General features: G+C 45.7%; 1 long non-coding RNA gene across 2 annotated transcripts in view; it reads right to left on the bottom strand.

The window, feature by feature from the left end:
• LOC310890139 overlaps window positions 1–13333 on the bottom strand; it is a 764802-nt gene that overhangs the window by 354382 nt on the left and 397087 nt on the right. The window lies entirely within an intron of this gene.

Here is a 13333-nt window from a genome sequence, read left to right as displayed (position 1 = left end):
GGTTACACTCTGTCCAATACATTCTAATTAATCACCATTTTCATCTATGATATATAGCAATCATGGTAGTGATGACATACATTATTATATAATAGTTAACATACTACAATTCAACTCATGGGCTATTCTCACCCAGTATCAAATCCCCTTTAGGTACACACCGGACCTCCCCATTCTTTTGCATTACCCACCAAGTGCATCCAGGTCCCTGAGCAAAAGCAATTCCACGAATGGGTTTGCCTTTTCCTGAGGCAGGAGTAGCCCAGACTGTTTTACCCAGCATGTTTCTTACGTGCACTACAGGAACTTTATCCCCTTCTACAGTGCGTAACAGGTTTGATTGGGCAGGTCCAGCTCGGTTGGCAGATCCCCTGGTATTGACTAACCAGGTGGCCTTTGCCAAATGTGTATCCCAATTTTTGAATGTCCCAGCACCCATTGCTTTCAGTATAGTCTTCAACAGTCCATTGTATCGTTCAACTTTTCCAGAGGCTGGTGCATGATAGGGGATGTGATACACCCACTCAATACCATGTTCTTTGGCCCAAGTGTCTATAAGGTTGTTTCGGAAATGAGTCCCGTTGTCTGACTCAATTCTCTCTGGGGTGCCATGTCGCCATAAGACTTGCTTTTCAAGGCCCAGGATAGTGTTCCGGGCGGTGGCATGGGGCACAGGATATGTTTCCAGCCATCCGGTGGTTGCTTCCACCATTGTAAGTACGTGGCGCTTGCCGTTGCGGGTTTGAGGGAGTGTGATGTAATCAATCTGCCAGGCCTCTCCATATTTATATTTCAGCCATCGTCCTCCATACCAAAGAGGTTTTGACCGTTTGGCTTGCTTGATTGCAGCACATGTTTCACAGTCATGAATAACCTGTGCTATAGTGTCCATGGTCAGGTCCACCCCTCGATCACGAGCCCATCTGTAGGTTGCATCTCTACCTTGATGGCCTGAGGTGTCATGGGCCCATCGGGCTATAAATAATTCACCTTTATGTTGCCAGTCCAGGTCCACCTGAGCCATTTCAATCTTAGCAGCCTGATCCACCTGCTGGTTGTTTTGGTGTTCTTCAGTAGCCCGATTCTTGGGCACATGAGCATCTACATGGCGTACCTTTACAACCAGGTTCTCTACCCGGGCAGCAATATCTTGCCACAATGCCGCAGCCCAGATGGGCTTGCCCCTGCGCTGCCAGTTGTTCTGCTTCCATTGCTGTAACCACCCCCACAGGGCATTTGCTACCATCCATGAATCAGTATAGAGATAGAGAACTGGCCACTTTTCTCGTTCAGCAATATCTAAAGCCAGCTGAATGGCTTTTACTTCTGCAAACTGACTCGATTCACCTTCTCCCTCAGCAGCTTCTGCAACTCGTCGTGTAGGACTCCATACAGCAGCTTTCCATCTCCGATGCTTTCCCACAATACGACAGGACCCGTCAGTGAACAAGGCATATTTCTTCTCATTTTCCGGTAGCTTGTTGTACAGGGGGGCTTCTTCAGCACGAACCACCTCCTCCTCTGATGATATCCCAAAGTATTTGCCTTCTGGCCAGTCCATAATCACCTCCAAGATTTCTGGGCGACTGGGGTTTCCTATTCGAGCCCGCTGAGTAATCAGTGCAACCCACTTGCTCCATGTAGCATCAGTTGCATGATGCGTAGAGGGGACCCTTCCTTTGAACATCCAGCCTAGTACCGGCAGTCGGGGTGCCAGGAGGAGCTGCGCTTCAGTACCGACCACTTCCGAAGCAGATCGAACTCCTTCATATGCTGCCAATATCTCCTTTTCAGTTGGAGTGTAGCGGGCTTCAGATCCTCTGTATCCCCGACTCCAAAACCCCAGGGGTCGACCTTGAGTTTCCCCAGGTTCTTTCTGCCAGAGGCTCCAGGTGGGACCATTCTCTCCGGCTGCGGTGTAGAGCACATTCTTTACATCTGGTCCTGTTCGGACTGGCCCGAGGGCTACTGCATGAACTATTTCCTGCTTAATTTGTTCAAAGGCTTGTCGTTGCTCAGGGCCCCATTCAAAAGCATTCTTCTTACGGGTTACTTGGTAGAGCGGGTTTACAATCAGACTGTAATTTGGAATATGCATTCTCCAAAACCCCACGACACCTAGGAAAGTTTGTGTTTCTTTTTTGCTAGTTGGTGGAGACATAGCTGTTATCTTGTTGATCACATCCATTGGGATTTGACGACGTCCATCTTGCCATTTAATTCCTAAAAACTGGATCTCTCGTGCAGGTCCTTTAACTTTATTCTGTTTTATGGCAAAACCGGCCTTCAGAAGGATTTGGACTATTTTCTTCCCTTTCTCGAAAACTTCTTCTGCAGTGTCACCCCACACAATGATGTCATCGATGTACTGCAGGTGTTCAGGAGCTTCCCCCTGCTCCAGCGCAGACTGGATCAGTCCATGGCAAATGGTAGGGCTGTGTTTCCACCCCTGGGGCAGCCGATTCCAAGTATATTGGACTCCCCTCCAAGTGAAAGCAAACTGTGGCCTGCACTGTGCTGCTAGAGGGATGGAGAAAAATGCATTAGCGATATCAATTGTGGCATACCACTTGGCTGCCTTTGATTCCAGTTCATACTGGAGTTCTAGCATGTCCGGCACTGCAGCACTCAGTGGTGGCGTGACTTCGTTCAGGCCACAATAGTCCACTGTTAGTCTCCACTCACCATTAGACTTTCGCACTGGCCATATGGGACTATTAAAAGGTGAATGAGTCTTGCTGATCACTCCTTGGCTCTCCAGTTGATGAATTAGCTTATGGATGGGACTCAGGGAGTCTCGGTTGGTGCGATATTGCCGCCGGTGCACAGTTGTGGTAGCGATCGGCACTTGCTGTTCTTCAACCCTCAGCAACCCCACAACAGAAGGGTCCTCTGAGAGACCAGGCAAGGTAGACAACTGTTTAATGTCCTCTGTCTCCAAAGCAGCTATGCCAAAAGCCCAGCGGAACCCTTTTGGGTCCTTGAAATATCCTCTTCTAAGATAGTCTATGCCAAGGATGCACGGAGCATCTGGGCCAGTCACAATACGGTGCTTTTGCCACTCATTACCGGTTAGACTTACTTCAGCCTCCAATACAGTTAACTGCTGGGATCCCCCCGTCACACCATAAATACAGATGGGCTCTGGCCCTTTATAGCTTGATGGCATTAGAGTACATTGTGCACCGGTGTCTACCAAAGCCTTATACTTCTGTGCGTCTGACGTGCCAGGCCATCGAATCCACACAGTCCAATAAACTCGATTGTCCCTTTCCTCCCCCTGGCTGGAGGCAGGGCCCCTCTAGTCCTGGTCAGAATCTTCATTTCTGTGTTTAAAGGACTGCCTGCTGGAAGTTGGAGCAGCAAACCTTTCAGAGAACTCCTTTTTCCCAATTGTTTTCCTTTGCAATTCACGTACCCGTGCCTCTAGGGTCGCAGTAGATTTTCCATCCCATTTTCTCATGTCCTCTCCATGGTCACGTAGGTAAAACCACAGGGTGGCGCGGTGTGTGTGCCCACCATATTGTCTTCCTTGCATAGATGAACGTTTACCCCTAATAGCTGAGACACTGGTTTGTACAGGTGGGGAGGAAAATAATCTCTCTTCAAGTTGGTGGATCTTTTCAGAAAGTTTCTCCAAGGTATTCTCTTTTAGCTGGTGGACACTGGTTCGTTCAGGTGAAGGGGAAGATAATCTTTCTTCAAGTTGGTGGATCTTTTCAGAAAGTTTCTCCAAAGCATTCTCTTTTAGCTGGTGGACACTGGTTCGTTCAGGTGAAGGGGAAGATAATCTTTCTTCAAGTTGGTGGATCTTTTCAGAAAGTTTCTCTAAAGCATTCTCTTTTAGCTGGTGGACACTGGTTCGTTCAGGTGGAGGGGAAGATAAATTCTCTTTAAGTTGGTGGACCTCTTCAGAGAGTTTCTCCACAGCTGAGACACAGGCCTTTAGGGAAGAGGAGAGATTTCCTTCGTACTGCCGGAGTATTTTAGTCACTTCATTCACTGTGGGATTCTCCTCCGTTTTCCAGGCTAGTATTGCCAATGAGTTGGCATATGATGATGGGGCACTCTGTACAAACTTCCGCCACATGGGTAGTGTACACCGGACTGCATCTGGATCTGCGGATGTTTGTGCGTCGTCTAGGTCCTTATAAATTACTTCCCGTACGGCCAATTCCCTCAGGTACTGAATTCCCTTCTCCATGGTGGTCCATTTGCTTGGTAAACATACAAGTTCTTCCTTGAAGGGATACCTTTCCTTCACAGCTGACAGGAGACGCCTCCAGAGGCTGCGAGATTGTGCTCCATCTCCAATTGCTTTGTCAATGCATGCGTCCCTAGCAAGGGATCCCAGCCGCCTGGCTTCCTTGCCCTCCAATTCCACATAATTGGCTCCCGTGTCCCAGCACCGGAGCAGCCAGGTGACAAGCTGCTCGCCTATACAGCGACCAAAATCTTTTCGCACATCTCGTAGCTCACGCTGGTATAGAGTCCGGGTAATTACTGTTGATTTTTCGACATCCTCATCCTCATCTTCAGTCTTCTGCACCTTTGATGGCCGGTGTAGAGTCCGGGTAGTTACTGTTGATTTTCCGACATCCTCATCCTCATCTTCAGTCTCCTGCACCTTTGATGGCTGGTATGGAGTCCGGGTAGTTACTGTTGATTTTTCGCCATCCTCATCCTCACCTTCAGTCTCCTGCACCTTTGATGGCCCAGCCTCGTCTTCACTACGCCCAGACTTATCAGAAGACTGTCTGCGTTTTAAACGACCTGAGCCTCTATACCATTTTTTCACCTTGTCTACAGGGGCAACTTGCACTGCTACAGCTCGTTTCTCTAACCCAGACACAGGGTCTGCCACAGGGGTTGGAATACCCTCTGCGGGGTCAACTTGCACTGCTACAGCTCGTTTCTCTGACCCAGCCACAGGAGTGGGAGCAGCTGCACGAGCTGGGGCAGCTGCAGGAGCTGCAGCTGGAGCGGCTGCAGGAGCCGGAACGGCTGCAGGAGCTGGAGCGGCTGCAGGAGCTGGAGCTGGAGTAGCTGCAGGAGCTGGAACTGGAGCGGCTGCAGGAGCTGGAGCAGCTGCAGGAGCTGGAACTGGAACGGCTGCAGGAGCTGGAGCTGGAGCGGCTGCAGGAGCTGGAGCGGCTGCAGGAGCTGGAACTGGAACGGCTGCAGGAGCTGGAACTGGAACGGCTGCAGGAGCTGGAGCTGGAGCGGCTGCAGGAGCTGGAGCTGGAGCGGCTGCAGGAGCTGGAGCTGGAGCGGCTGCAGGAGCTGGAGCTGGAACGGCTGCAGGAGCTGGAGCTGGAGCGGCTGCAGGAGCTGGAGCTGGAGCGGCTGCAGGAGCTGGAGCTGGAGCGGCTGCAGGAGCTGGAACTGGAACGGCTGCAGGAGCTGGAGCTGGAGCGGCTGCAGGAGCTGGAGCTGGAGCGGCTGCAGGAGCTGGAACTGGAGCGGCTGCAGGAGCTGCAGCTGGAGTGGCTGCAGGAGCTGGAGCTGGAACGGCTGCAGGAGCTGGAGCTAGGTTGCTAGTAGCATCAATTGCAGCTCGATAGGCACAAGCCAGACCCCAGCACGCTACAGTGATTTGTGTCACTTTGGAACTGCCAGAGTCATGACACCTTTTTTTCAAGCATTCTGCCAGCTTTTTAGGATTTTGCAGTTGTTCAGGGGTGAATGTCCAAAACACTGGAGGTGACCACTGCTCTAGAAACCTGCCCATATCCTCCCACACTCCCTGCCACTCGCAACTATCCCGCCTCAAGACAGATCTCCGGATGAGATTCCTAAGTAGTTGTTTAACCCTCCACAAAATCTGAAGCGCATTCAGGAGACATAACAACAAGAGCAGGCTGGTCTGAGTATCCCAAGGATATTCAACATCTCGGAGAACCACCGTAACTAGCTCGGGGGATAAGAGGGTGGTGGTGAAGGAGAAAGGGAGAGTGAACAGGTAGGGAAACATGTCTTCCCCTGTCCCCTTCACAGATTGGCTCCCTAACGAAAACAGGCAATAGGTGTAATTGCTAATAGTTTCCGAGATATGGGTTCCAAAGTATAGAGTCGACGTCAGTGCTGAGTACAAATACCAGGTTAAAGTCGTGACCAGATATCTCATCATTTCATAAGCCATTGCTACACCGCACAGTACCATAACAATCTTAAATCAGGGCTCGGAAAGGATAAACAGTGCAACAGGGAGCACATACAGAAAGTAACGCACCATAAAACTCCTGTGCTTCCTTTTGACACCTCATCCTCATTCTGTATTCTAGAAAATTATGTCATTTGTGTCTGATGCTCTCATGTTCAGTTGCACAAAAATGACATAAGCCAGCCTTTTAGCCCAAATACTTTCAACCCTCTTATCCTTCTGTAACTGGGTTCCTATTCCTTCTTCATATTTTAAAACATACCTTCTACAAACTTTTCTTTCCCTACTGTGCTGCCTGACTCCTCAGCATATTAAGCAGATAGGAACATCAAGCAGCAGCATGCTGGAAGACAGCTTTTGTGCACTGTTTCCAGTGTGGGATTGAATTTATTTCAGGTCAACATGGAACCAACACTACATGAAAACTTCCACTTGGTTTCAATAGATCAGAATTAATGAATTCTGTGTTCAGTCACAGGACTATGATCTCATTGCAGTCACAGAGACATGGTGGGATTCCTTGCATGACTGGAATGCTTCATGGAAGGCTATGTGCTTTATAGAAAAGACCGGCCAGAAAGGCGAGATGGTGGAGTTGCTTTTTATGTGAGAAAGCAACTGGAATGCATGGAACTCTGCCCAGAGGTGAACGACGAGTGAGATAAGAGCTTATGGGTAAGGATTAAAGGGCAGGCTACCATGGCTGACACTGTTGTGGGTGTTTGCTACAAGTCACCTAATCAGGAAGAGAAAGTAGATGAAGCCTTCTTCAGACAGCTTGCAGTAGCCTCTCAGTCACAAGCCCTGGTTCTCATGGGGGACTTGAGCAACCCTGATATCTGCTGGGAAGACCACACAGATAGGCACAAACAGTACAGGAGGTTCCTGCAGTACACTGATGACAACTTTTTGACACAAGTGGTGGAGAAGCCAACAACGAGAGGTGTGCTGCTGGACTTTGCATTAACAAATGAGGAAGGAGTAGCTGGAGATGTGAGGGTTGGGGGCAGCCTTGGCTGCAGTGACCATGACTTGATGGAGTTAAGGATCTTGTGAGGAGAAAGGAGGGCAAAAAGTAGGATTGCAACCCTAGACTTCAGGAGATCAAAACTGTCTTCTTCAAGGATCTACTTAGAAGAATTCCATGGGTGAGGGCCCTGGAAGGAAGGGAAGTCTCAGACAGCTGGTCAGTATTCAAGTATCACTTCCTCTATGCTTAAGATCAGTGCATCCCTATGAGTAAGAAGGCAAGCAAAGCGGGCAGGAGTCCTACATGGATGAACAGGGAGCTCCTAGTGTAGCTCAGACAGAAGAAGGAAGTTTACAGCAAGTGGAAAAAAGGACAGGCCATTTGGGAGGAATATAGGGACACTGTCAGAGAATGCAGGGATGTGACAAGGAAGGCCAAGGCCCATTTGGAATTAAATCTGGCAAGGGATGTCAAGAACAACAAGAAGGGCTTCTTCAAATACATCAGTAGAAAAAGGAAGACTGGTGAAAATGTCGTCCCACTGCTGAATGGGGCGGGTGCCCTGGTAATAAACAAAATGGAGAAGTCAGAGTTGCTGAATGACTTTTTGTGTCAGTCTTTACTGCAAAGATCAGCCTTCAGGAATCTCAGACCCTGGAAACAAGAGAGGAAGTCCAGAGAAAGGAGGACTTTCCCTAGGTCGACGAGGATCAGGTCAGAGATCATCTAAGCATAACTGACATCCAGAAATCCATGGGCCCCAGTGGAATGCACCCATGGATACTGAGCTAGCTAGCTGACATTATTGCTAGGCCACTCTCCATCATCTCTGAAAGGTTGTGGAGAACAAGAGAGGTGACTGAGGGCTGGAAGAGAACCAATATCACACCAGTATTCAAAAGGGACAAGAAGAAAGACTCAGGCAACTATAGGCCAGTCAGATTCACCTCCATCCCTGGAAAGGTGATGGAACAGCTCATCCTGGAGGTTATCTTCAAGCATGTGGAGGATAAGGTGATCAGGAATAGTCAGCATGGATTCACAAATCAGAAATCATGCTTAACCAATTTGATAGCCTTCTCTTGTGGGATGACTTGCTGTTTAGATGAGGACAGAGTGGTGTATGTGGTCTACCTTGACTTCAGCAAGGCTTTCAACACTATCTCCCATAACATCCTCATAGACAAGCTCAGGAAGTGCGGCCTAGATCAGTGGGCGGTGAGGTGTATTGGCAATTGGCTGGATGGCAGAGCTCAGAGGGTTGTGTTTAGTGGTGCAGAATCTAGTTGGAGGCCTGTAGCTAGCGGTGACCCCAGGGGTCAGTACTGGGTCCAGTCCTGTTCAACTTATTCATCAGCAACCTGGACAATGGAACGGAGTGTACCCTCAGCAAATTTGCTGACAACTCAAGGCTTGGAGGAGTGGCTGATACCCCAGAGGGCTTTGCTGCCATTCAGAGGGACCTTGACAGGCTGGAGGGTTAGGCTGAGAGGAACCTCAGGAAGTTCAACAAAGGCAAGTGCAGGGTCCTGCACTTGGGGGAGGAATAACCCCAAGCACCAGTACAGGCTGGGGGATTACCTGTTGGAGAGCAGCTCTGCAGAGAGGTACCTGGGAGTCCTGGTGGACAGCGGGCTGACCATGAGTCATCAATGTGCCATTGTGGCCAAGAAGGCCAACGGTATCCCTGGGTGCATTTGGAATAATGTTGCCGCAGGTCAAGGGAGGTGATCCCCTCCTCTACTCAGCCCTAGTTAGGCCACATCTGGAGTTTTTTGTCCAGTTCTGGGCTCCCCAGTACAAAAGGGACATGGACCTCCTGGAGTGAGTCCAGAGGAGGGCTACGAAATTGTTTAGAGGACTAGAGGACCTGTTGTATGAGGATAGACTGAGAGAGCCAAGCTTGTTTATCCTGGAAAAGAAAAGACTGAGGGGAGACGTCATTAATGTGTATAAATATCTGAGGGGAGGGTGTCGAGAGTATAGAGCCCAGCGAGAGGACAAGAGGCAATGGGCACGAACTGAAGCACAGGAAGTTCCAACTGAATATGAGGGGGCACTTTTTTACTGTGAGGGTGACACAGCACTGGGACAGGTTGCCCAGAGAGGTTGTGGAGTGTCCTTCTCTGGAGATACTCAAAACCTGCCTGGATGCTATCCTGTGCAATGTGCTCTAGGTGATCCTGCTTGGCAGGGGGTTGGACTAGATGATCTTCACAGGTAGCTTCCAACCCTGCCCATTCTGTGATTCTGTGATTACTTTGTAGAGCTGTTATGTGAATAATCTGATCATCTTTAGAAGCTAAGAGATGTGTAGCATTCCCAGAGTATGCAAAATCATCAGAAATTTTAATTGCTTGCATCTGATTATTGATAAAGACAAACAGACAACTGCCTGAAAGAATGTTGAGATTACGCTTATATGGTAAAAGCTGGTCTTTATATAATAATTATCCAAACTTCACATCTCACCAAGAAATTTAAGAGCTCCAAAAGAGTATGTAAAATGCTCAGATAGAATATTATAATAATGTCTTTTCTAAAGAACAAATCTGTGCCTCTTTCTCTAGTCTTATCCCCAGAAACAGTTAAAAAATGTATGCAAGTTGATAAAACATTGTTTCTTAGAAGAGGAAAATAGCTGTAAAGTTTTGTGATACTACTTGTTCTGAAAACTGGTGTTCGACAACTTTAATCATAATAATGTCTTAAATATCTTACAGCTTATCAGGGAAGATAGAGCATGTATAGGAAATGTATATATATAAAATATATTTCTGTAGCTTCAAATGTTGTGTTAATATGACAATGACTTTCTTTCACAACCCTTCCACTCCCTGCTTAGGATAGAAAATGAGATTCAGTTAGGAAGAGAGAAAAATATTTATAAATGTGACAGGAGTGAGGACAAAAAAAGAAAGGAGGAAGGATGTAAGTCTGGGAGAAAGAAGAGACTAAAACTGTGAGGTAAAGTAAGGGGTTAATATGAAAGCACTGGGAAAAAATTCTTGAAAGTACAATGGAAAAGTGGAAATGATAATGACATGATTTCCTACTCTCTGAAACTTGACTTCCCGCCCTGCACCTCCATAGTTTTATCTCTGATAAAACTTTAGCTCTGTTAGAAGTTTGCCTAAGTGCAGCTCTGAACCAATGGCCTCCAAGCCTCAGGATTGGGTTTATACAGGAAAGCCCTAATATGGCTTTTCATGAAACAACCTGATGGTTGGACTAAGTGATCTTGAAGGTCTTTTAGGACCTTAATGATTCTGTGATTCTATGATACTCCAGTTTCACAAGAACCATTTCTTTGTGCATAGCTACAGCAAGCCATGTTTGTAAGGGTGCACTTGGGTGTATGTGCATACACGCCTGGCTGTCCTTAGGTGGCTCTTATCACCTGGACAGTTTTACTCAGATTTAGTGAATAAACAGTCTGGGTGCAGCTAAGCACCTTAATTGTGAACTGGAAATACCATACATATTAGCTGAAAAACATGATAGATTTGTGTGATCTTAGTTCTATTTCAAGAATAGTTGAATCAATTTCTAAATGTGGAATGTAGTTATAACTGTTTTGGTATGATATATAATCTCTGTATTTCTCAAAGGAAGGTAGGGATCACTACTCATGAGACAAAAATCCTTTCCAAAGAAATTGTTCAATCTCTTTGTACTAAAATGAATTTTATTCCACTAACATTATAAAAGCAATTTATTCAGTTGAACTGAGCAGAATTCCCTCAATACCCATAAAGCCACATTTCAAAAAGACAACTGAAAATTTGGTTATTTTTCTGCATACACTTGACTGTCATGTTTGATGGAATATTTGCTTAAATTAGCAGACACAGTGAATATAAAAAGAGTTATGTAAGAAATTCTACAAAAATACATTTTTTCTTTACAAGTCTTCTCAAAATACTAAATACCAAGAAGTAACACTAGAAGCTATTTCAAGCTATGGTTTATCAACACATACTCAATGAATATACACAATGTTATATGTACGTAAGACTAAGGAGGTAGACTGAGTAGAACACATACAATTTCATGAATGATACTATGGTTCAGAACAAAAAGAGTGGTTGAAAATATAGAGCAAAAGACTATGTAGTGGGGGTGAAGAAGACATCATTCAAGTTTTTACATGATGGGCAATACGGACTTCTGGTTATTGAGATTACAGGAAATCGAAAACTTCAAAAGAGATATTCTTGAGTTTACCATATGTGAAGAAATACAAAGGATTAATGTGTACATGAGATGTTAATCGCTCAAGACCTTCATTCTGTTTGCTTCTGTGCCATTCTAGGTTTGTCTGGGAAAAAGGTTTCATGAGAAATTTTGTTTTGTTTTGTTTTATTTTACATAAGTCTCAATAAACACCATTTTACCTAGATTGGGAATTTACTATTATTATTATTTTTAGCTTTAATAAATAACTTTTTGAGCAGATAAGGAAAATAAGGATGGAAAATTATTCTTTTGTTTGTTTGTTTGTTTTTATTATTTCAGTGGACAGACATTTTATTATATGTGGTTTAAAAAAAATTCTTAGGTTTTATGATTTTTGGCTGGTGTAGTGGCATGAGATATGTATTTACCTAGAGATTTAAAATCTGTGAAATAATACACTCATTACTAACTACAAATACCTTCATTGAAGAGTCATGCCTGGATTAAAAAAAAAAAAAAAATCTCAATACCAATTCAAAGAGAAAAATAAAGAAAAGTCATCCAGAAGAAGTTGGAAGTTAGTTTAAAATGCAAGTTATGCAATTTGAATTTCAGACTAGGAGAGGTTAGTGGAAAGTATATTTCTAAGATGCCATCTGTATAAAATGTGTTTTGACAACCTCAAATTGTATCCCCAAAAAATTAAAAAGGTGGACAGTTGAAGAAGATGAGCTGAACTACCTTCTCGCTTACATAACACCTATTCAGTTCCTGTAACACCAGCAAAACTACTTCCAGTAATTTTTATATACATACTGACAACATTTGGCTGCCATTCATGTTCCAGAATGACAGCCTCTTAACAGCTTCTTTTTTAACACTCTTCCTTTCCATTCAGGGAGACAGAAGTATCTCTATAAATGGCTGAGTGAAAGAAAATAATGGTGTTTTCCAAAAGGGATTGTCTTAATTGAATTCATAATGCTTGCCTACAAACGGCATTCAGATTAATGGACTGGCTAAATGTTTGTACATTAACATTTGATATGCTGTCTGTTTATAGTAGCCATCTGGTTTTTCAAATTCCCATGGGAATAAAAAACAAGATTGGTAAATGTTATTAAAACCTATATAATATTATGTTTCAGTCTCTGTTTATATTTTGCTCTTCAAGCCCTAACACTTTCCAAGAAAGAAAAAAAAAAAAAACTTCTTACGCAGTAGTATAAGAAATGTTTGAAAATTTGAAAGATATTGGAGCTCAGTAGGTCAGTGCTACTTTTAATGTTTATATAGAAAGATTTGTTCACCACTCTGCCTTTGACAGTCATACAATCAAAAAATGGCCTGGGCTGGAAGGAATCTTCCAGATCTCTAATTCCAACCCCCTTGCCATGGGCAGGGACACCTTGCACTAGACCAGGTTGCTCAAAGCCCCATCCAACCTGGCCTTGAACACTTCTGGGGATGGGGCATCCACATCTTCTCTGGGCAACCTGTTCCAGTGCCTCACCACCCTCAGAGTAAAGAATTTCTTCTTTATACCTACTCTATGCCTACCCTCTTTTAGTTTAAAGACATTAGCTCTTGTCCTATCATTACATCTCCTGACAAAAAGTCCCTCCCCATCTTTCCTGTAGTCCCCCATTAGGTATGAAAGGCTGCTATAAGGTGTCCCCCTGTATTCTCTTCTCCAGGCTGAACAACCTCAACTATCTTCACAGGAGAAGTGCTCCAGCCCTTTGATCATCCTTGTGGACTTCCTCTATTAGGTGCGTGTCTCTTTTATATTGGGGACCACAGACCTGAACACAATACTCCAGGTGGGGGTCTCACAAGAAGAGAGTAGGGACGTACAAACACCTCCCTTGACCCACTGGTTCAAGGGGGAGGGGGAGGGGGAGGGGGAGGGGGAGGGGGAGGGGGAGGGGGGAGGGGGAGGGGGAGGGGGAGGGGGAGGGGAGGGGAGGGGAGGGGAGGGGAAAAGAGGGGAAGGGGGAAGGGGAAGGGGAAGGGGAAGG

This window comes from Anser anser (assembly GCF_964211835.1).
Source record: "Anser anser genome assembly, chromosome: Z".
In the NCBI taxonomy this organism is placed as follows: Eukaryota; Metazoa; Chordata; class Aves; order Anseriformes; family Anatidae; genus Anser; species Anser anser.
Note: the sequence above shows the minus strand (reverse complement) of the source record. Positions and strands in the feature narration are given on the sequence as shown.